The sequence below is a fragment of the Medicago sativa genome, chromosome 2 (assembly GCF_051527215.1).
Source record: "Medicago sativa cultivar Bolivia chromosome 2, Bolivia_mono, whole genome shotgun sequence".
NCBI classification, from domain to species: domain Eukaryota; kingdom Viridiplantae; phylum Streptophyta; class Magnoliopsida; order Fabales; family Fabaceae; genus Medicago; species Medicago sativa.
This window is the reverse complement of record NC_140750.1, coordinates 34,185,993-34,208,782: the sequence shown is the minus strand read 5'-3', so window position 1 is coordinate 34,208,782 and position 22,790 is coordinate 34,185,993. Positions and strand designations below refer to the sequence as shown.

The following is a 22,790-nucleotide window of genomic DNA, read 5'->3' as shown; positions in this document are numbered from 1 at the left end:
AATCAAAGTTGTAATTGCAATATGTTTTTCATTTGTTTAATTATAAGTATAGTAATAGCTTTTAATTTTAATCTCAATAGAGATATCGATCCAATGTGTCTCAAATAATATCAACTCAATTGAAGAGAACTTATGAGAAACAAAAAAAAAATGCAAAGAAAATCTTACTGCAATTTTTTCTTTCTTTCCAAACAACACTTTATTATCACTTTCACATATTTAATATCATTGCTGATTCATTTTATAACAGAGACCTCTTTCTAAAACATAACCTATAAATTACTTGAAGTAGATTATAGAAACCACTACATTCTTTTGATAAAAAATATCAAGGTCATTACTTATTCCCTTATCAAAATCTGCACTGTCACACGGTAGATTAATATACTAAATCAATCAAAATAAGATTCCTTTAAGTGGAGTAATTGAGCATTGTCACACGTGGTTTGAGCCTTTAACAACATAACTTCTGGATAAGATTCCTTTAGAAAAGCATAGGAGAGTAAAGCCTTATCCTAAAAGCATAGTAATTTTAACTTGAACATTCAATTTATGGTTAACAATCATCACTTCTTGCTCACATCATGGCCATGGACCAATATTTGATTACAAATTATTATCTAAAACATAATATCAATCCGCAAACAAAACTATTGTTCATAAAAATTCTAACTATTATGCAGAAAAATAAAATGTGTAATATATAATACTAATACACATGTTTCAAACTAAACTCTAACAGCAATAATGCACTAAATTGTATATTAAGGACTTGTAGTAACCTGTCAAGATTTCCAAATTTCAGTTAAAAAACACCTTGAAATCAGTTGAGTAAGCAGAATATTAAGTCAACAAAATGCAGCAAAGAAAATAGAAGCCAGCAACATGACACAATCTATGTAAAGCATCAGTTCAATCATATACAGAATCTCAAAGTACTAAACCAATGTATTAAACATGTATATTGGACAAAAATGTTCTTGTCTTGGGAATTATCATTATTCAATCTAACTAAGAAACTCCATTTCAATAATTTGAGAAAATCAAGTAACAAATATTAACTAAGAATGTAAATTATCTCTGCATTTCAGAGGTAGGTTAAACTTCCCAACACAACGATTAAGCTATAAGATCTCAAGGAATGATTATCTTCTTTAATTATTAAGAAGCTCCGTGTATTGCAGAAAACTAAAGTAATGATATCTATAATCTACATCAATACAATGTTAATTCAAGCTTTAGCAAAAGGAAAGTATTTGTGTTTCTGAGTTTAAGAGGTTGCAAATAATCTTAGTGTAATGTGTTATGTATCAAACTTGACACACACTCTTCTATCCTCTTGCGACATATGCGAAATCTATGTTCGACTTAAAAAAATTAATTAACATTATTGCACCGAAACTTTCTGGTAGCTTAGACATGACCTCTTAGCAAAAATGGAATGCAAAAGTTTGGAGTCATACCTCTTTCTTATTGCACATTGGATAAATGCATACAGATCCTTCAACATTATCAACCTTGAATGGATATCCCCGTTAATCCTTGGCTTAACCTTCTTGATAGGATAGGAAACAAAACAATAAACAAATTAGAAAGAGCCTTAATTGGTGGAGCAATGCAGTCGATGAATCTGGTCCCCAAAGTCAGCAGCGAACATGAATCATGTATAATTTAAAATGCAGTAGCAGTTTCTAAGTCTGAAGATCAGGTAAATAAGGCTTAATTTAAAAAAGAACTCATTAGAACTTTTTAAGCTTATATAAATGGAGGAGTTGGAACTCAAGAGAGAGCTATCTATGAATTCAAAAAAGAACTCATTTTTAACAAAATAAGAATCAACATAGGATATTGTGATCAACATATAAATAACCTCTGCAATGTAAACAATTTATTGAACAAAACTGTTAAAATATTCTCAGCAGCTATTCAACCATTTCAATGAGATAAAATGATTTAATATCATCGCTCACCATTGGTATAATTCAAAATATCACACCCAATTGTGAAACAGAACACGAAGAGTGCAAATTATGTGATTTGTTTTGCAGAGTGTAAATCCACGGTGAAGTGCATTAAGAAATATGAAACAAACACATTAGAATACAGATTCAGATAATGAAAAGCGATGAAAAGAATGATACAAAAGCATATGATTACCCTTTAAGCAATGAAGCGCAAGCAAACTTTCAAACTCACGAACGGCCATGTTTTGATCGGCACACCTTGCTGTTATGTTTTTTGCGTAGCTGGATGGAATGAGGATGGCAAAAGGGTGGATGAATGTGTGAATGTGCGTGGAAAACTAAAGGTTTACATACAGTACGGTAAATAAAATAAACAACATTAATTGCCAAAGAATTTAAAAATCAGAACAAAATGGGAGGGAAATTTTTTGATCGGATAATTTCTTCTTGGAGCTGAACCCCACTTTTGTGGCAGGAAAAGATCAATAGTATTGGGATGATAAAAACCCAGCTTATAGCATCCTTCAAAAGAGAAGTTGCTACTCTTTACGCAGATATTAACACAGGATTCAATATCTCAACATCAATTTAATACATCAGACCGCAACATTCAAAATCTACACAAAAAGCGCAAAGACTGTCTTGACTCCCAACTTTTAAAATCTGCCAATTCAATTTCAATTCAATTTCACTTGACTCTCAAAATCCAGATGGAAATCATCAAAATATTTCATTTGCATCAATCACTTTACAAATGTCAATCTACAACGAACTCTTAAAAACACAACACCAACCTTGATTTATGAAAGAAACCTAAAAAAGTACCAAAATCCACTCCTCCCAATCAGAAACCTTCAACCTATGTATTGACTCTGCTTGAACCTCCCTTTTAAGCAATCTGCTATGTTGCAGCAGCACTCGTTTAAAAAAAAAGGATTAAAAAAAAGGAGAAGGAGGGATGATGAAAAAATTGCGCACAAATTAGAACTAAATAAACAGGTAGGGGAAATATATAAAAAAAAAACCTAGAGAAAGAGTAGAAAACACTTCCAAAACAGTTAGAAGCAACCATGTCAAGCTAACTAACATCGAGAATAAAATGGAATAGCTAAAACATAAAATAACCTATCAAAAATTGGCACAATAGCATAAAATTATCAAACCATTGCTAAAATTAACCAAAAAACACACAGAGGTTGCTACCAGAAAACATACAAAAAAAAACACATGTTGCTGTAAAAACCATAAAATACCAACACATCATCACCCTGACGAACAAAAGAAATAGGTCGAACACTCGTCTATCATGATAGGAATGCCAAACCTTGAATGTGTCGTTCTTCCACCGGGTATGAGTAGTGCAGCTATCCCACTTGATGCGACTGTTAAGACTATCTCACCTCTAGATCTTATTGCAGCTGCCATTGCTCTCCAAATGAACGTTTTGCTTGTCCTGCCGTATCCATACAAAAAAGCAGGCCTGGAGTATTTGAATTGACCCTACTCATAATAGTGTCATACACTTTATGTTGCTCATTTGTCATTGTTGAAATTAAACGTGAATGCTCGCCAGCTAACACGCCCCTATTATAGTTCATCTCATGATGAATTAAACGATTTTCCAGATCAGGTATTAGTGATGGAGCTGCTCTAGGCATTGGAGGGAAGTTTGCCAAACTCTTGCCAGCACTGAGAAGGAGCAATTCGATATCTGCTACTGCGTATATTTTCAACTGAACTTCTGTCAAAACCAAATATGCACAACAAAATTAATGAAAAGAGGAATGCTATCCACAACCTCTCTAACACTCTCTCTCAAACACTCTTTCAATTATTGGTCCACATCATCACTTTTTTAAAACTAAAAACCTGATAACCAGCTAAACTGGTTTACTTACACTCTGCACATCTCAAAAAATAAACAACACTTTTATTCAAACTTCAAAAAAATAAAATAGAAAAATCTGCACATCTCTCGTGATTTTTATGAACCCACATCCAACTTCTAAGGCCAAGAACATCAAGGTCAAACAACGATCAGATCTCAACAAAACAAACACATATTACTTACGTGAAAAAATGGGTTTTTTGTCAGCTGAAAAATGGGTTCTTTAACTTTATGAATTCTTTATCTCCATCTATTTCTCATCTGCCAACAAAAACCCACGCCCAAGATGAAATTTACTTTTAATTTTCAGCAAGTTTCAAAGTCTAAATCCTAGGGTAATTTTTGTGCTCTATTTATTTGATTTTGATTTGGTCGATTCTGCATGAATCCAAATTAATGGAGATTCTTCAAAGGTGAACAATCCTTTTGACAAGTTTGTGATGTTGAAGCTTAATGAAGGCTTTCGGAAAAATAACGGCTCCCTTCTTTCTCTTGGATAATTAGGATTTGGTTGTGGTTAGATGGAGATGGAGAAGAAGAGATCTTTCAAGTGCATGTGTGGGGTACTCGATGAAAGAGGAAAAATGAAATAAATAAATAAAAGATAAAATAAAAAATATAACTGTGTAGGTAAAGAACCGGTAGCCTTTAAAACGTGTATGACTTGGTCCAATTAAAGAGAGAGTAGTTATTGGAGAGTGTTGTAGCGCCTGACGCTAGCACCACTCTTAATGAAAATTCAAGAATTTAAATATTGATCTCATAATGCTCTATTGCTGTCCATGTGTTCAAGTCTATGCTATAACATATCATATATAAATAAACACTCATGTTAACCAATTATAATGGATCAATCCAGAACACAAATAAGTATATATGGATTAAACATGTTGTTATCAATTTCATAATATTGTACTACTGTACATATTTTCTGGTATAGCCAATAAGAATCACATATAACTACGTAAAAAATTCAGCAAGTTGTATGTATTCAATGTATACTCAGTGTCCAAAACGCATGAAATAAATATACTGCTTCTGCGTAATAAAATATATGACATATTACGGCATTGAATTAAGATTAAGATACAACTACGTTTCTATCAATTGCAAAAACAGACAGAAATATAAGCATCAACATAAACATAGGAATTACTTGAAGACAACCAACACATAAAAGAGCATGTGGTTACCGTAAGGAAAGAATTGAAGAAAAATCAAAAGAAACAGGTCAATGAATTAAATTAAGGAATTACAGAAGGAACTTCTTGGACAAATATGAAGAGGGTTTGAAACCGGTTTCTTAAAATAATGGGTACACAGTTCTTACCTTGTGAAATTAGCCTATGTCGATTCTTCGAAATCTGATCCCTCCGCCGTCTAAGCTAAAGAATCAGACCGTCCACCACAACCAGCTCCCTCCGCCGCCTCATGTTATCGGAAACCTATTAAAGCCACCATTACCAATCAAATCAATAAACGCCATTACAGTTGGAGAGATAAGGGCAACAGAGAGAAAAGAACGACAATGGAGGAGAGAGCTTCTGAGAGAGAGAGAGATGAACTCACCGTCAATGGTGGTAACAGTTCTGTTTCAGAGACAGTGCGAGAAAGGGGTGCCAAGCGTGTGTGAGTATTCTAAAAGACGGTAATATAAATTCGGAAGTTTTGGTTTACAAATGAAAAGTCAGCTAATCACTTGTTAGGTTATGTGACTGCATACCGTAATATGTGGGAAAAATTGTTAGGATTTTGGGATTAGTATTAGCGGAATAAAGGGAAAAATTGTTAGGATTTTGGGATTAGTATTAGCGGAATAATGGAGGAAAAATAACAAATTGCAAGGCAGATTTGAAATTCAAATAATTAGGTTTAGTGACTGCATAGCGTAATATGAGGGAAAAATTGTTAGGGTTTTGGGATTAGTGTTAGCGGAATAGTGGAGGGATTATTTAGGGAGAAATAAGGATTATTTAGCGGAACTAGACTCTAACCCGTACGATGTACGGGTTTTGTAGAGTTTCTTATATAAGCATCAAAGTGACTATATTATTAATTTTAGAGTTACATTCAAAGTAATAGAAACAATGAAACTAAGTGATGTTTGAGAGTGATCGACATGCAAAATCTCAAAAAAGAAAATTATAACATTAGTTTGCATCAACAAAAATGAACATGGAATAAAAGTCATAAATTAAATTATGTGAAATTAATCAAACATGAAAATAAACACAATAAAAATGAGTGTTAGTGGCTTAAAAAAAAGGCCTTTAAGATTACATATCCATTTTAGAAGCAACTATATTTCAATAAAAATGTTAGTAGTCTAGTGGTAAAACCTCTAAGGTGTTGTTATGGGTAGTTGGTTCAATTCTTTGCAAAACAATTTTTTAAAAAAATATATTTAGACCCGCCAAAAAGTGCGGGATTAGGGTTAATTAAGGTTGATTGGAGAATATCTAACATTTATATATATATATATATATATATATATATATATATATATATATATATATTAAGATATTCGTTCCTTTATAAAAATGAAAAAGATTCGTTAGGATTTTTATAGAATTTTTCAAGCATGTGATAGTTTTTTTTTTTTGTTTTTTTAAGGAATGTGATAGTTTTTTTGTTTCTTTTGTTTTTAGGGAGGTATGGGATAGTTTTATTTTCACGGGATATACCACGTAATAATTTGATTTATTTTTAATTTAGAAAAATATTGATTTACATTATGTCAACGTGTGGAAAGATGGGCATTCACATATCCGTCTTTTCGTTTTTTTTATTACGCTAACACATATAGATTATGAACGATATTTTATATAAAAAAGTTTATATAGATTAAAATTATAAGCATAAATATTTATGAATTTCAAATGTAACAAACAAAATTGTTTAAGGTATAGTTTGAATAACAAAAGTCAGCCTAAAATCCTCTATTGTTTATAAATATAGTACAAATATATCATTAATAATTGTAACAAAAACAATATCATTAATAAGTGTACAACAACTTGTCAAAAAAAAAGTCTACAGAAACAATAGATATATACAAACGATGACACAACATGATATGAATAAAAAGCTTATCAGCGAGGAGAAATATTAGGGATTGCTGCATTTTAGAAGGAATTTGCTAGTTTAAATTGGTGCGCTGCATTTTAGATGGAATTTGTTAGGTTAAATTGCTGCTAATCTAATGCAGAATTTTAGAGGGAAATTATTAGGTTAAGTTGCTGCATACCTAATTAAATTAATAAATAAGGATAAAAAAGGCATGAAATTGGTGGACATGAAATTGGTGCGATGCATTTTTTTAGATGGAATTTGTTATGTTAAATAATTGCAAACTTAAAAGTGTAGAAAATATTTGATTCAAAAAAAAAGGAGGATAGGAATGAAATTTGTTAGGTTAAAAAATAAGGATTCGGCTGTCCAAAATTATAGCAAACTTGATAAAAAAATTCGGCTGCCATTAAGTAAGATGATCAATTGCTAAAATTGAATGGCGCCTAAATGTGCAAGATCCAATGGCTCAGAAAAGTGGAGGGAAAAATGGGGGGAAAATATTAGGGCAACAATAGCTTGAGGGGTTAAGCTTTAGTAAGTTAGGGTAGAAAATATTTGCTTCATAAAAAAAAAGGCAAGAGGATAGGAATAAAATTGGTGCGATGCATTTTTTTAGATGGAATTTGTTATGTTAAATAATTGCAAACCTAAAAGTCTAAAAAATATTTGATTAAAAAAAAAAGGAGGATAGGAATGAAATTTGTTAGGTTAAAAAATAAGGATTCGGCTAACCAAAATTATAACAAACTTGGTAACAAAATTCGGCTGGCATTAAGTAAGATTATCAATGGCTAAAATTGAATGACGCCTAAATGTGCAAGATCCAATGGCTCAGAAAAGTGGAGGGAAAAATGTGGGGAAAATATTAGGGTAACAATAGCTTGAGGGGTTAAGCTTTAGTAAGTTAGGGTAGAAAATATTTGCTTCATTAAAAAAAAAAAAAAAGGCAAGAGGATAGGAATAAAATTGGTGCGATGCATTTTTTTAGATAGAATTTGTTATGTTAAATAATTGCAAACCTAAGAGTGTAGAAAATATTTGATTCAAAAAAAAAAGGAGGATATGAATGAAATTTGTTAGGTTAAAAAATAAGGATTCGGATGGCCAAAATTATAGCAAACTTGATAACAAAATTCGGCTGGCTTTAAGTAAGATGATCAATGGCTAAAATTGAATGGCGCCTAAATGTGCAAGAACCAATGGCTCAGAAAAGTGGAGGTAAAAATGGGGGGAAAATATTAGGGCAACAATAGCTTGAAGGGTTAAGCTTTAGTAATTAAGATTGATAACAAATTTCGGATATGGCCAAAATTATAAATAAGGATTCGGCTGGCCAAAACTATAGCAAAATAAATTTCGGATTTAAGTGAATTGATAACAAATTTCGGATTTGGCCAAAATTATAAATAAGGATTCGGCTGGCCAAAACTATAGCAAAACAAATTTCGGATTTAAGTGAATTGATAACAAATTTCGGATATGGACAAAATTATAAATAAGGATTTGGCTGGCCAAAACTATAGCAAAACAAATTTCGGATTTAAGTGAATTGATAAAAAAAAATTCGGATATGGCCAAAATTATAGCAAACTTGATAACAAAATTCGGCTAGCATTAATTAAGTAAGATGATCAATGGCTAAAATTGAATGGCGCCTAAATGTGCAAGATCCAATGGCTTAGAAAAGTGGAGGGAGAAATGGGGGGGGGGGGGGGGGGGGGGGGGAATATTAGGGTTAGAAATAGCTATAGGGGTTAAGCTTTATTATATTGTTAAATTGTTAATTAATTGCAAACCTAAAAGTGTAGAAAATATTTGATTAAAAAAAAAGGAGGATATGAATGAAATTTGTTAGGTTAAAAAATAAGGATTCGGCTGGCCAAAATTCTAGCAAACTTGATAACAAAATTCGGTTTGCATTAATTAAGTAAGATGATCAATGGCTAAAATTGAATGACGCCTAAATGTGCAAGATCCAATGACTCATAAAAGTGGAGGGAGAAATGAGGGGGGGGGGGGGGGGGGGGGGGGTGGAATATTAGGGTTAGAAATAGCTATAGGGGTTAAGCTTTATTATATAAGATAGCGGAATAGTATTAGAAGACGTAACAAAATTAATAAAAAGGATTATTAGGGTAGAAAATATTTGCTTCATAAAAAAAATGGCAAGAGGATAGGAATAAAATTGGTGCGATGCATTTTTTTAGATGGAATTTGTTACGTTAAATAATTGCAAACCTAAAAGTGTAGAAAATATTTGCTTAAAAAAAAGGAGGATAGGAATTAAAAAAAAAGGAGGATAGGAATTCAAAAAAAAATAAGGATTCAAAAAAAAAAGAGGAGAGGAATAAAAAAAAAAGGAGGATAGGAATTCAAAAAAAAATAATAAGGATTCGGTTGGCCAAAATTATAGCAAACTTGGTAACAAAATTTGGCTGGCATTAATTAAGTAAGATGATCAATGGCTAAAATTGAATGGCGCCTAAATGTGCAAGATCCAATGGCTCAGAAAAGTGGAGGGAGAAATGGGGGGAAAATATTAAGGTTAGAAATAGCTTTAGGGGTTAAGCTTTATTATTTAGGGTAGAAAATATTTGCTTCATAAAAAAAAAGGCAAGAGGATGGGAATAAAATTGGTGCGATGCATTTTTTTAGATGAAATTTGTTATGTGAAATAATTGCAAACCTAAAAGTGTAGAAAATATTTGCTTAAAAGAAAAGGAGGATAGGAATAAAAAAAAAGAGGATAGGAATTCAAAAAAAATAATAATAAGGATTCGGCTGGCCAAAAGGAGGATAGGAATAAAAAAAAAAAAGAGGATATGAATTCAAAAAAAAAAAATAAGGATTCGAAAAAAAAAGGAGGATAGGAATAAAAAAAAAGGAGGATAGGAATTCAAAAAAAAAATAATAAGGATTCGGCTGGCCAAAATTATAGCAAACTTGATAACAAAATTCAGCTGGCATTAATTAAGTAAGATGATCAATGGCTAAAATTGAATGGCGCCTAAATGTGCAAGATCCAATGGCTCAGAAAAGTGGAGGGAGAAATGGGGGGAAAATATTAGGGTTAGAAATAGCTTTAGGGGTTAAGCTTTATTATATAAATAAATAAATAAATAATAAATAATAAATAATAAATAATAAATAATAATAATAATAATAATAATAATAATTATATAATAATAATAATAATAAGATAAGATGGTGTCGTTGCACTGCAATACATTCAATGAGTGCTAAACATAAGCAGCATACTTGACATATAAAATAAATACGCGTCATACAATAGCGTTCTTTTAATTTTAAAGTATAATAAATTATAAAGGTAAATATGAATTTTAGTTAAAATAATAAGGGTAAAAATGGAATAAAAGACGATAAGTTATAAGCTCAAATACTACTTAAAATAACGTATAAAAAATAAGTTATAAACTCGTGGTGAAAAGACTGTTATCAAATAAGATTTTTTTTTGTCAAACGAACTTATAAGTTATCCGCTATAAGCTAATTTCTTGGTCATTTACCAAACAGAGCCTTACTTTTGTTATCAAAGGCTTATTCGGTACATTAAAACATGAGAAATGATATTTGAACAACCATTTTATGACAATTTTATGACTACTTTCTCTCTCATACTCACATTGTGTTCTCATTTTCTCTCTTTATTGCTTTAGTTTTTGTGCCAAAACTCACATTTTTTTGTATATTTTTGTTGTCCCACAAATTGTCCAATGTTCAAATAACATTACTCTTAAAACATTGAGGCGCAAAACAAACTACATGACTAACAAGGAAACCAATTATCTAAAATATTTACATATATGATTCGAGGTATATGAAATATGATTCGAGGTATATGAAATTGTTGACGATTTCCTTCAAGTGCTTAACTGATAGAAGGTTTCTTAAGTTATCTCTAATCCATCTCTCTAATGTTTGGTTACTATTGTTGAGGTAATGATCTGCCTATGATGATAGAAAATGTTTTATGGAATGAATAGAATTTGATTTGGACTAATTCAATTTTTTGGGGCTAAATGTCTCATTTGAAGGAACGTAGATATTAAAATTCACAGCTTCTGGCTTACTCCAAGTTGCTGGACCTAAAGTTATTCATATAGAGATCTATTAAACACGGATGAAAATCAACTCAAAAGTAGTCTCGTAAAGTCGGTAGACTATTTTGTAGAAATGATGTAATTGTAATGCTTGCTTAGGTTGATTGTACATTGCATCAAATCACTAGGCAAGAAATGAAGGGGAAAATAAATCAAATTACCTTCTACACTATGTTTCCGACATTTTCTTGCTCTATGTGAATGGCACCGACACTTTGAATTAAAGGTGTGTCTTGTGTCCGACACCGTCAAAATTGTGTCAGTTGTACGTATAAGTGTTTCATAGGATATTATAATCCCTTCATATATTTCGGCTAGAGCTCTAGGTTAGCACTGTCTTGGCCACAATAGTTTTGTGATTTCCAGCAATGTAACAACACAAGATTAGCAAATAAATTAAGTACTCCATACACATTTCGTGAGGGGACTTGCACTATTTGAGAGAAGAGTGTAAAATTTGGCCTTCATTGTTTAAATCCAAGAATTGTAATCAAAGTGAACGATGCCATTAATACAAGTCTCAATAGATGCAGACTAACTAAAGATAGGGTTTCTTCTTGTATTTGTTTTGAATCACAAAATCATAGTAAAACGAATCACATAAGTACTCACTCTTTCATAAATTCTTAAAAAAATGGTTATATAATTAAAAGAAATTAATTGTTCCCCTAAAGAAAACAGAAATTAATTGTTAGTTCCGCTAGAGCTTAGATATGGGATTCGAAGCTCTACCTAGTAACCCAGGTTATTATGCCAGTATTGCCCCTTTGTCAAATAGAAAATTGATACAAGACATCACAGTCAACTAGACTGGACACAACCAAATCAGTGTAAAGTTTGATATGGCATAATTTTCCTAAGTTCTGGAATGTAATTTAGACAATGTCAAGATTTCTATACAAATTCTGAGCATATGTTGGGTGTCTTGACTTGCAAATTGCTTACATATAAAAGTCAAATATTGAAGTTTCCATAAAGTGCATAAGAGAACAAAGGCCATCAAATAGAAGTGAAAGAAGCAAAATATTGTTGACAGGTACTCATAAGAAATTCAGTGATTCAATAATAATAACAAAGGTGCCTTAACATAGTCTCACAAACCACAGAAAAGAGAACAAAGTTAAAAGAACAAGAAACTTAAACATCGTAAAGAGACAGACATAGTAACAAGTAAACTTAAAACTTATGCAGAATACTCAGTCAGAAGGGAAGGCAGAACTGAGGAGCTCCTCATCCACACTGAAAATCTGAAAGTTCTTCGACTCCATCAGAAATTCAACACCAGTATAGGTGCTATTGCAACACCAGTGCACTTCAGCTCTTCAGTAATCATGTATTGCCATGCCGTAAAAATTTTCACTGTCGTCAATGAAAGGGAGACAAGTAATTGAAGATATAAATTTCCACTCGGGACCATATAAAATGCATTCTCTTGGGCACGCATAACAACCGACCTTAGTATACAGCCACTTCTGATTATGTATAATGCTTGAGAAATCAGAAGGAAATCCATAAACAGTTCCCTTCAGCTGTCTGCAACAAGAAAGAAATGACATGACATTTTCTTCATTAAATGAAGTTTGTGATGCCTTCTGTTTGAAGAGAGAAGCAAATTTTTTGATAGCATCTTCAAAATCAACCACCACACCGATTTGCTTTAGTTCATTTTTGTAAGAGAAAATATTATCTCCATAGAATTTATGATCAATCACAGGCAGGCCGTTGAATACATCAAAAATGCAGCCCCACACCTGGTCATACAAGAAACATTCACTTGGTATTTTGAAACCCATGTTTGTCTTCAAGCAGCTTGTTCCCTTCAATGAACTTAAGACTACACTAGGGTCATCCATGGATCTGATGCATATCATCAGCAGAAGAACAGCCTCAGATGTCAAAGAGGCCAAATATGAGGGTGATTTTAAATGCTTAATAACAATTTGGTAATTTCCACTTGTGCCAACTATCACTCCCAACAACTTCAGCTCCTCTTTGCAGTCATATATTTCCTCACCAAAATAAGATTGATCAATAAAAGGGATATTGCTAATCTGAGATGCGACTTGCCATCCGGAATCATGCAATACTGATCCCACAGGAGACCTTAGACCCAAAGATGTCTTTAGCCAAGGTCCATCTATGATGCTATTCACAAATTTATCCAACGGGAGAAGACTTTTCCTGAGATATTGGATGAAGTTAAGCATCAAAAGAACATGATCTTTACTTAGAGTGAAGGAAGATGCACGAGACATCAGTTCTCTTCCAATGAAACTGCATTCTTCCTCACAACTGGACATCACTCCTACAATTTTCAACTCTTCTTCATACTCGTTTATTCTCTCCCCATAGAAGCTCTCATCAATCAGGGGGATATCGACAAGAACTGAACCACTTTGCAAAATATTTCCCAATGGTGATCGAATTAAGAACGACTTTGAAGGAGGCCTGTATCCATTGACGGTAACTTTAAGCCAGCTGCCATCTTTTATACATTTCAAAAATCTCTCTTGTAGTTGCAATCTCCTGGACTTCAGATTCCGTATCCAATCCAAAAGCAGAAAGGCATTTTCTTTGGTAAGTGGTGTATCAACGGCTGAAAACCCAGCATTTGGAGGAGATATATGAGGAATGTCGAAAGCCCCAACATGAGTTGTGAGGAAATTAATAAGCTTCCCGGAACCTGTAAATTGACCTGCATAAGATGAGGAATTTAGGTACTCCTTTCCGAGCTCAACATAATTTTCATTGCTCCAAGGATTAGAAACAATCAAGTCGGCCCATTTGCTCACATTTGCAGTCACAAGAACCCCTTTTCTTGTCTCTGTGACACGCCCATAGTTGTCAACAAGTGGCATAGAATTACAGAGACTATCAACCTCCCGCTCTGACAAATACTTCATTGACAGAGAGTGGTTTAAAAAGTGAGCATATGCAATGACATGTTTCCTGTTATTTTTAAGAGAACTGCAGACGACATTGGCAAAAGTGTACACATTCAAATAAGTAACAGAAACGTCATTTGCAAGCCATTCCATCAAAGTCTGTTTCTGGGCTAATCGCAGGATCGCCTTTTGTGTGCTTTCAGGCATAAGAAACCGGTTTCCTGCACATGCATATTCCTTGTTCTAATTGATCAACCAAGAGCAAGCATTAGACTGACTTGAGTCTGTTATGACTACTGGCTTCGCACCTGCATAGTGTTGTGTGCGTTCATGAAAACTGAAAGAGGATAGAGTTCCATCAGAAGCGACATATTTTATCAATGGAATATTGATAATGTCTGTGCCCTTAAATCTTGAAGACCATTTTTTAGCAATAAACAGTAAAAGTTGAAGATAGAGATCTTCTGATACTCCATCCACAAGATTAGAACTCTGGATGCACTTTGCATACCAATCAACATTCACTGATTTAAGCCCTAAAAAATCGAGTACATTATCATATTCAATCTTATCAAAGAAAGAACTCAAGATCTTCCTCCCATCATGAGAAGATAGGTTAAGCAAGTACACTCCTTCGCCCCGGGCTTCAGTCAAAATATTCCAGAATTCAGGCAGCAGCCTACTAACTTCACCTGGCTTATAGAAGTGCTTCTGCTCTGTGTATGTCTCAATAGGAACAATATTTTCATTAACCAATTTTTATTTGATTTTTTCCCTCACGTAATTAAACTTCTCAAATGGAGAACTTTCAATGGGAAGGAACTTGAACATACGAACCAAACTGGATACTGAAGCTTGATCGGATCCTACAACAAGTGTTTTGAATGCATCCATAAAGGCTGTTGGAACACATTCAAGTATCCCTTGGTTCCATTTATTATCCAATAGAATTGTCTCCCTTGATGAGGCAAGGACAAAATCGGCTTGAATAATGAAAGGAAAATTAGTGACCATCTCTGTAGGAAGAAATGCATAGACCTCTGGTGAGCTTTTACCCCTGCGAAGTCTCTCCTGATTTGGCAAGGCCAGTGTCACAACCCATTCTTCCACATCTGTTCTTCTTTCGACCACACTTTCTGACCTGACCGGAAACTTTTGCTTCCACATGTAGTAGCTGCATTCCTTCTCATTGTTACTATTTTCCTCTGCAGAGAGATATAGTGTGTAAGACTCTGCATGCATGTTTTTCCTTTGCACGAAGTTAATCTCGCTTGAAATAGATACAGCAGTTACAGTGCTCTGTCCAGGATTTTCATTAACTTCTCGTACAGAAAGGTGTCTGATTTTTGTAAGAAACAAAAGGACTTCTGGATGAACGCTTGAAAGCTGCTGTTTAACAGGGTTGACCTTATCCGGCTTTAGGGGCAAGACAATGGTTGTAGTTGGAAGGTCTTTACCAGCACCATATATCTGCTTTATGTCAACAAGGGTTGGCTTCTCCTCAACCCATTCAGGAACTATATATCCAAGACTGCATTGTGGACAAGGCATCTCATTGAACCTTATCTGATATCCATTGCTAAAAATATATGGTTGAGCACTAACCAGAAACACACTCTTGAATCCGATTCCTGAAATTCAACCATAAGAGAGATTCTGTCAAAGATTTGCATTATCATCTTCAATTTGGCTACTTTGATTACTTTTATGGATATTCATGCTGCATAGTTAAACATGCTTTTATATCACTTGATTATCAAGGTTTTCCAAAAGAGAGATAGTTTACTATCAAAAAGTCCACATGAATATTAGAATGTGATTTACCTTTCTCTCCTATGTAACCACTGCTCCTATTGCCTTTCTTTGTGGATCTTCCAACACTGCATATGGACTCAATGTTTTTTAGAAAGAAACCCTTTTCATTATTGAAAATAAGTAATGTGGCTGGAGCACCAGTAGCAGTAATGTCATCAGAAGTTATGACAAACTCAAGTGCTTGCTTCACTCCCTCATTATAGTGGTTATCTTCAGCATTCTGTTCAAGTTGACAAACAAAAATTGTGCAAATGAATTTCAATTACTATAATTTGAAAAGAGAAATGTTATTGAGTTTGAGAACAAAATTGGTGTCCAATACCTAGTATGTACACAGCTGGAATATACCGTGACTTTTATATTAGTTCTCTTTCTCAAAGACATTAGCAATTTTAGAGGTGTATAACTGATTTTGACATATCTGCATGTTTTTCCATTAAAATTGATTAACAAGGATTACCAAATAAGTAAAACATTCAACTAATTGTCATCGAAAGTAACCATATTAGCACAAGTCCATCTTGAGTCCAAAGTACACAACATTTTAAGAAACAAATAAATATAAGAATGTGATTTACCTTTCTCTCCTATGTAACCACTGCTCCTATTGCCTTTCTTTGTGGATCTTCCAACACTGCATATGGACTCAATGTTTTTTGGAGAGAAACCCTTTTCATTATTGAAAATAAGTAATGTGGCTGGAGCACCAGTAGCAGTAATGTCATCAGAAGTTATGACAAACTCCAGTGTTGGTTTCACTCCCTCGTCATAGTGGTTATCTTCAGCATTCTGTAAGAGTTGACGACAAAAAAAATTATGGAAATGAAATTCAAATACAATTTTTTTTAGGGGGATTCAAATACTATATTTGAAAAGTAAAATGTTACTGAGTTTGACAGCAAAAGTGGAGTCCAACACCTAATATATAAATAACTGAAATATATTTTATCTTCTTACACTATTATAAGAAAAAATATCTATTTTTAGGTTCATTGAATATAGAATAGATACATTAGTTATTCAATGAATCTAAAAGATAATTTGTTTATCTTATAATAGAGACAGGAGAGAGTATTACTTTTTTCTTTCTCAAATACATTAGCAATTTTTGAGGTTTATAATTGATTGACATGTTTTAAGTTTTTTCCAATAAAATTGATTTGGACTTCAGAATTGACTATAACTTGAAGCTAGAATTTGTAGCTTTTGACTACAAAGGTGATTTTTACGCACAAATTTAAACATAAGTCACTTTGCGTTCAACTTACTTTGACTAAAATCAATTTCACAAAAACAATGCATATTGTTATACCCTAATTTTGGACCTAAAAATACTAGCTCAATTCTTCTTTTCTTGCATTTCAAGTCATTTGAATTTGTCCTTGATCAATTTCACCTTCCTCTGCATCTTATTTCAATGTTATTTGCAAAATTCATGAAAAAGGGTATTTTAGTCATTTCCTGCATTCAAATTCATTTTAGTCCTTGAAAATTGTTTGTGTCTTTTCATTTGATTTGTATAAGTCCTTGTTTCACTCTCATGTTAAAATCCATTTCAAAAATTACATTTGAAGTCATTTTGAGTCAGTTTAGCCCCTAGGGGCATTTTAGTCATTTCCTATGTTAAAAGTTCTTTTTAATCCCTAAAAAATTGTCTCTGAGTCTTTTAATTTGCTTGTATAAATTCTTGCTTTATTTCCCTGTTAAAAAACCGTTTTAAAAATTGCATTTGAGTCGTTTTGAGTCATTTTAGTCCCTAAGGGCATTTTGGTCATTTCACACGAAATTTTGACGGAGAGAGGTTATTTTGAAGTACCTCATTTCAGTAATTGGTTCATTTTAGTCCGTTTTGTTATTTTTAATCGTTTCACTTTACGTTAATTTTCAAATTACTTTTTTTATGCAACTTTAGTTAATTTTGTATTTTAGTCCTCAAGTTGTCAAAATTGCATTTTAGTTCATTTTTTGTCCAAGAAGTTAGTTACGCCACATGTCCTACTCCTATTGGTCCAAAAATTCACACATCACCTATATAATGGGTCCCATGGTCAAAGAGTCAACACACTAATCATTTTTCACAAATACACAAAAATCACAAAAAATCAAATTTTCTTTTCCCTCTTTCTTCTCCAAACCGCCACCTTCATCAACAACAACAACCTCCATAACAAACTTTTTCCACCACCTCTAACCTCCATAACAAACTCTTTCCACCACCTCTAACCACCCTAACTAACTTCTACCACCACAACTTCATCTTCAACCTCTCTCTAACCACCACAATCTTCTTCCTCCACCATCATCATCAACAACATCCACCATTAAAATTCACCACAAAACCTCCATAACCACCACAACCTTCATCTCTAACAAACTACAACCACCACAATTAACCTCAAACCTCCACAAATCCATTACCAAATTCAAGGATTCATCCAAAATATTCATCAATACAAACCTTCAATTCCACAAAAATCACATCCATGAACAACAATCTTCAATTAATTCCATTGTGACCGAATTCAACAACGACGAACCGGAATCGGACGAAGGAAAGGAATACGATCGAAGCAAAGGGAGAAGAAAAACAGCACCTAATCCGAATACATAGGAAGAATCCGGAGCCATTCAAAGTTTCGTCAAGCATCACGGTATTGTTCTTGATCCAAGCTTTTTTATTCCATTCTTTTTTCCTCCATTTGCGCGGCTGTAGCTATTAGATGTAGGTGGATTGATTGTGTTTTGGATGTTTCCGGGTTCATATTTGAAAAGAGGATAACAATCCGGTTTTAAAAGTGTGAAAAAAATCGAATCGGAGCTCGCCGGAATCCGAAAGTGTCGCCGGAGTTATGAATTTTCCGGCGAACCTTTGAAGATTCCGGCGAGTTTGTTGAATTTTCCGGTGACATTCATGAGGTTGAAGATGAACATTCATGAGGTTGAAGATGAACATTTAAGAGAGAGAAGAGAGAGTTTATGTAGGCTTTGGTTTTAGAGAGAGAAAGTTTTGGTGTTGTGTTGTTGTTTCACGTGAATAAGCTTCAAGTAGTTACTACTTGTTGTGTTGTTTTATCCTATGCGCGCATGACCACATTCATTCCATGTTCCTTTGCCTTCTTGATCGTTGGATCAAGGGTTGATCCAATTGGATCAATCCTACGGTCCCTGATGCTTTCTGTTTGGATGTGGATCTTGTGTGTTTGGGCCTGGACTTTTGTTACTACTTTCTCCTTATTTTCTTGCTATATGCACACTATTTCTTGTTGAATACACCTTTGCATGCCTAAAATCTCTTTGAAAAATTCTAAGAAAATTCCTATAATTTTTCTAGTATATTTTGATCAATTTTGATATATTGCATGTCAAGATTGATCAAGAAATACTAGAAAATTATTTTGCCTTGGTTTAATGTTTTTTCTTTTACTTTTTGTTGAAAAATCTTGATGAAAAGCTTGTAAAATTTGGTGAGTTCTTGTTGCAATTGTGTTGATGGATTTAGGATTGTTGCATGTGAATTTTGTATGCTGAAAATTGTTAGAGAAAATACTTGTGGAATTTGTTTGTGATTTTGTGTTGTTTTGTCCAATTTATGAAGTTTTTTTGCATATTTCGATTCCAATCTTTTGGCTCATAATAATTGTGGTGTGTTGAATCATTTTGGAGTTTTGTTTGATGCTTGATTTGGTGTTTTGGTGCTGTTTTAGATGTATGATAATTGATTGCTTATGTAGCAAGTTACTTGTTATTTTTAATGTGTGATTTAGTGCAAGATTGGCTTAATAATGTACCATAATTCCTTGGCTCATAATTTCCTTGTAACACTCACATTAGGGCTGAACACAAAATCATTGAAAAGTGTCAAAACGTGAGAATTATAGGCCTTGCATTTGCCTTGGAATTTTGGTGCTTTACTAAGTGAATTTTTGCCACTTTTTTGGTTGCTTTTTACCATGTTGATATGCTTTATTTTTCTTGCCAATTTTTTTCCTATCATTCTATGCCTATTATTACTAACCACTTTACTTCATGTTTCATGCATTCCATAAGGCATCTCATCCTCCATCTTATATTCTTGGTCCTTATCTTTCTTACACTTTAAAATTCATGCAAGACTTAGAATGTAAAGACCTAGGAATTTTGTAACTTCCTTTATGCTTTTTAATTCTTGCAAGACCATAGCATGTATCTAGGCCAATGATGTAAAGGACATGGATATTTTAGATGTATGTTTAGGGAATGTATGTTTAGATGTATGCTTAGGAATCACGATACTTAGAAAAATCCTTTTTCCAAAAAAAATATATGAACAACATCACTCAAATCTTTTTCCTAATAAACTTTGGGATCCAAATTCCCATTGATTTTCCCTTTCTTTTCTTAAATAAAATCTTAATGAATTTTAATCATACTTTGACTTTCTTTTGCAAAATAACTAATTCAACCTCACAATTTCACAATCTTATGCCCTTGAGGCCTCTCTCTCTCATTCTTAAAAATTCCAATTTTCAAACTTAAAATCAAACAACAAAAACAAAAACATTTTTGGAAGAGAACTACGGTGGATTTGATCCCTTAAAAGGGTACGTAGGCAAGGAACCAATATTCCTTCAATTCAAATAAAATAAAAATTCAAACGCTTTCTTCTCCCTCCAATTCTTCACTTAGAAAATTCTTAGGTGTAAATATCATTTCTTAAATAGCATTTAAAAATAAAGCGCGCGCGTAGAAAGTAAAGACGGTTCCTATAGGATACTATAGTCGTTATGGGTGCCTAACACCTTCCCGTAGCGAAAACAACTCCCGGACCTCGATTCTCAAGGGTTTTGCTTATTTTTTCCCTTCCCAAGAAAAAATGAGATATCACCGGTTAAAAAGGTTCAAACGTAATCAATGTTTGACACCCGAAAACCAAGATAAAACACATATAAGATCAATTTTTATCACCACAAAACCAAACAAACACTAAAATTAGTGTATTTATTTGGGTTAATATATGTTTACCCTCTGCAATATTAGCAATTTCCGGTTTACCCCCTATAAAAAAATTTGTTTAGAATTCAACCTTGTAAATTAAAGATTTTTTGTTTTGGACCTTCATGACTTCAAATCACAAAATTTAAGGTATTTTCGCCCCCTGTAATTTGAGAGCATTTCAGTTTACCCCCTACCATATCATGGATATTTTGGTTTACCCCCTCTGCCATATTATCGATTTTGTACAGTCAAAATTCATGAAGGTCCAAAACCAAAAATCTTCAAATTAGAGGGTTGGAATTTAAACAATTTTTTTTTACAGGAGGTAAACCGGAAATCGCTAATAATACAGGGGTAAACATATATTAACCCTGTTTATTTTATACGGCATAATAAGATGATAGGTTTTTTTCTCTAAAAAATATGATAGGTTTTTTATGTTGAAATAGCATCCCTCATATAAAAGCATGATTTCATCTCTAGATATGAGAACAATGACAATGATATACATAAATAGAGAAAATCACTCAGAATCATGCATATATTATCCACACAAAAAAAAAGTAAAGAAAAATATTAAAATGTAAAAGAAGAATAAGCATGGTCTTAGTACATGTAACTGAACCTAATTCTCTCTCCCTCCGTCCTATAATACATGACACAATTGACCGACCCTATTACGCATATCAATACATAATTTTGAGCTTAAATATATGGAATAATATATTAGAAAAAATTATGAAAATTTAATATTTTGAAAATACTCATCGAGACAAATCTAACGACATCTTATATGATATTATTTATCTTTGTATATTAGTAGAAAAATATTATCAAAGTAAATTAGGTCAAAATTATATATTTTCAAATGAGTCATCTATTGTGAGTCGGAGAGAGTAATTTACTAAAAAAATTACAAGTATTAAAAAAAGTTGTTGAATCATAAATTTGCTTAAAAAGTAAGTAATTATTTTAAGGGTTAAATATGTTTTTGGTCCCTATAAATATACCAACTTTTCTTTTTAGTCCCTCTAAAAATTTCCTTCAACTTTTAGTCCCTTAAAAAAATTTCATCTTGACTTTTGGTCCCTCTTTTAAAGTAAACGCATATGTAAAATTCATATTTTTGAATAAAAAATTGCAGAAAAATTCATAATATTATAAGAATCTCTCAAAAAAAAAATTGGAATTTTTTAACAAAATATGAATTTAATATGAATTTTTATATTTTTGACGATTAAAAATTTTTAATTTATGTTTTGTTAAAAAATTCTAATTTTTTGGGGGAATTTTTTTTACAATATTCTACACATTTCTGCACAATTTTATTAAAAAATACAAAAATTAACTTAAAAATAGGGACCAAAAGTAGTGATTGAAAATTTTATAGGGACTAAAAGTTGAAGGAAAATTTTAGAGGGACTAAAACGAAAAGTTTGTATATTTATAGGGACCAAAAACATATTTAACTCTTATTTTAATGTTGATTTTTTATGTTCTATGACAATTGATAGGACTTTCTCTGTCCTTGTATAAAACATCAATTTGACAAAAAATCATCATGTTTATGTTGGTGAATAGTGTGTTGTCCAACCATAGTAAATGCACCGAAAGATTTTCTCAACCAATTTGATTTACTAGCATGCTATATGAATAGTAGTATATGGTGGTAATTTCAAATTGTGTCAGAACCAAATTTGAAAGCATGGCAAGTGTTGGTGAAATAGTAAAAACGGTGCATCAATTGTTGAACATAGAAGAACAAGTTCACATTTTATGAACATGGAAAACAAGCCACTTCCTGCATCTATAAATAGAGGCTCGGCATCAGAAGCAAAACACAACAACAACACAAGTGCTTGAATTACATCAATAGGGAGTTAGAGAAAAACTAAGTGTGAGAATTTTAGAGAAATTTTTTGGGTGTAATTGGGTTGTGGGTAGTGAGTGTTTGTAAACACATATATTTCCCTTTTTATTAAAGAGATATGCAGCAGTCCGGAGAGTGGGCATTATTGGCCGAACTTCGTTAACAATCTTGTGTGTTATTATTCCGCATTTATTTCACTTC

General features: G+C 32.7%; 1 long non-coding RNA gene and 1 pseudogene across 2 annotated transcripts; both read right to left on the bottom strand.

The window, feature by feature from the left end:
- Nucleotides 1-561: 561 nt before the first annotated feature.
- On the bottom strand, nt 562-3,495 carry LOC146946455 (uncharacterized). Its single transcript, XR_015028248.1, has 3 exons — nt 3,289-3,495; nt 2,158-2,246; nt 562-1,552 (listed from the first exon to the last, which is right to left on the bottom strand). It is a non-coding gene; the product is annotated as an uncharacterized LOC146946455 (long non-coding RNA).
- Nucleotides 3,496-12,312: 8,817 nt separating this feature from the next.
- Nucleotides 12,313-20,949, bottom strand: LOC146946454 (uncharacterized; annotated as a pseudogene). The gene is made up of 5 exons (XR_015028054.1): nt 20,938-20,949; nt 16,324-16,534; nt 16,153-16,166; nt 15,755-15,965; nt 12,313-15,561 (listed from the first exon to the last, which is right to left on the bottom strand). The product of XR_015028054.1 is annotated as an uncharacterized LOC146946454 (transcript).
- Between the last annotated feature and the right edge of the window lie 1,841 nt (nt 20,950-22,790).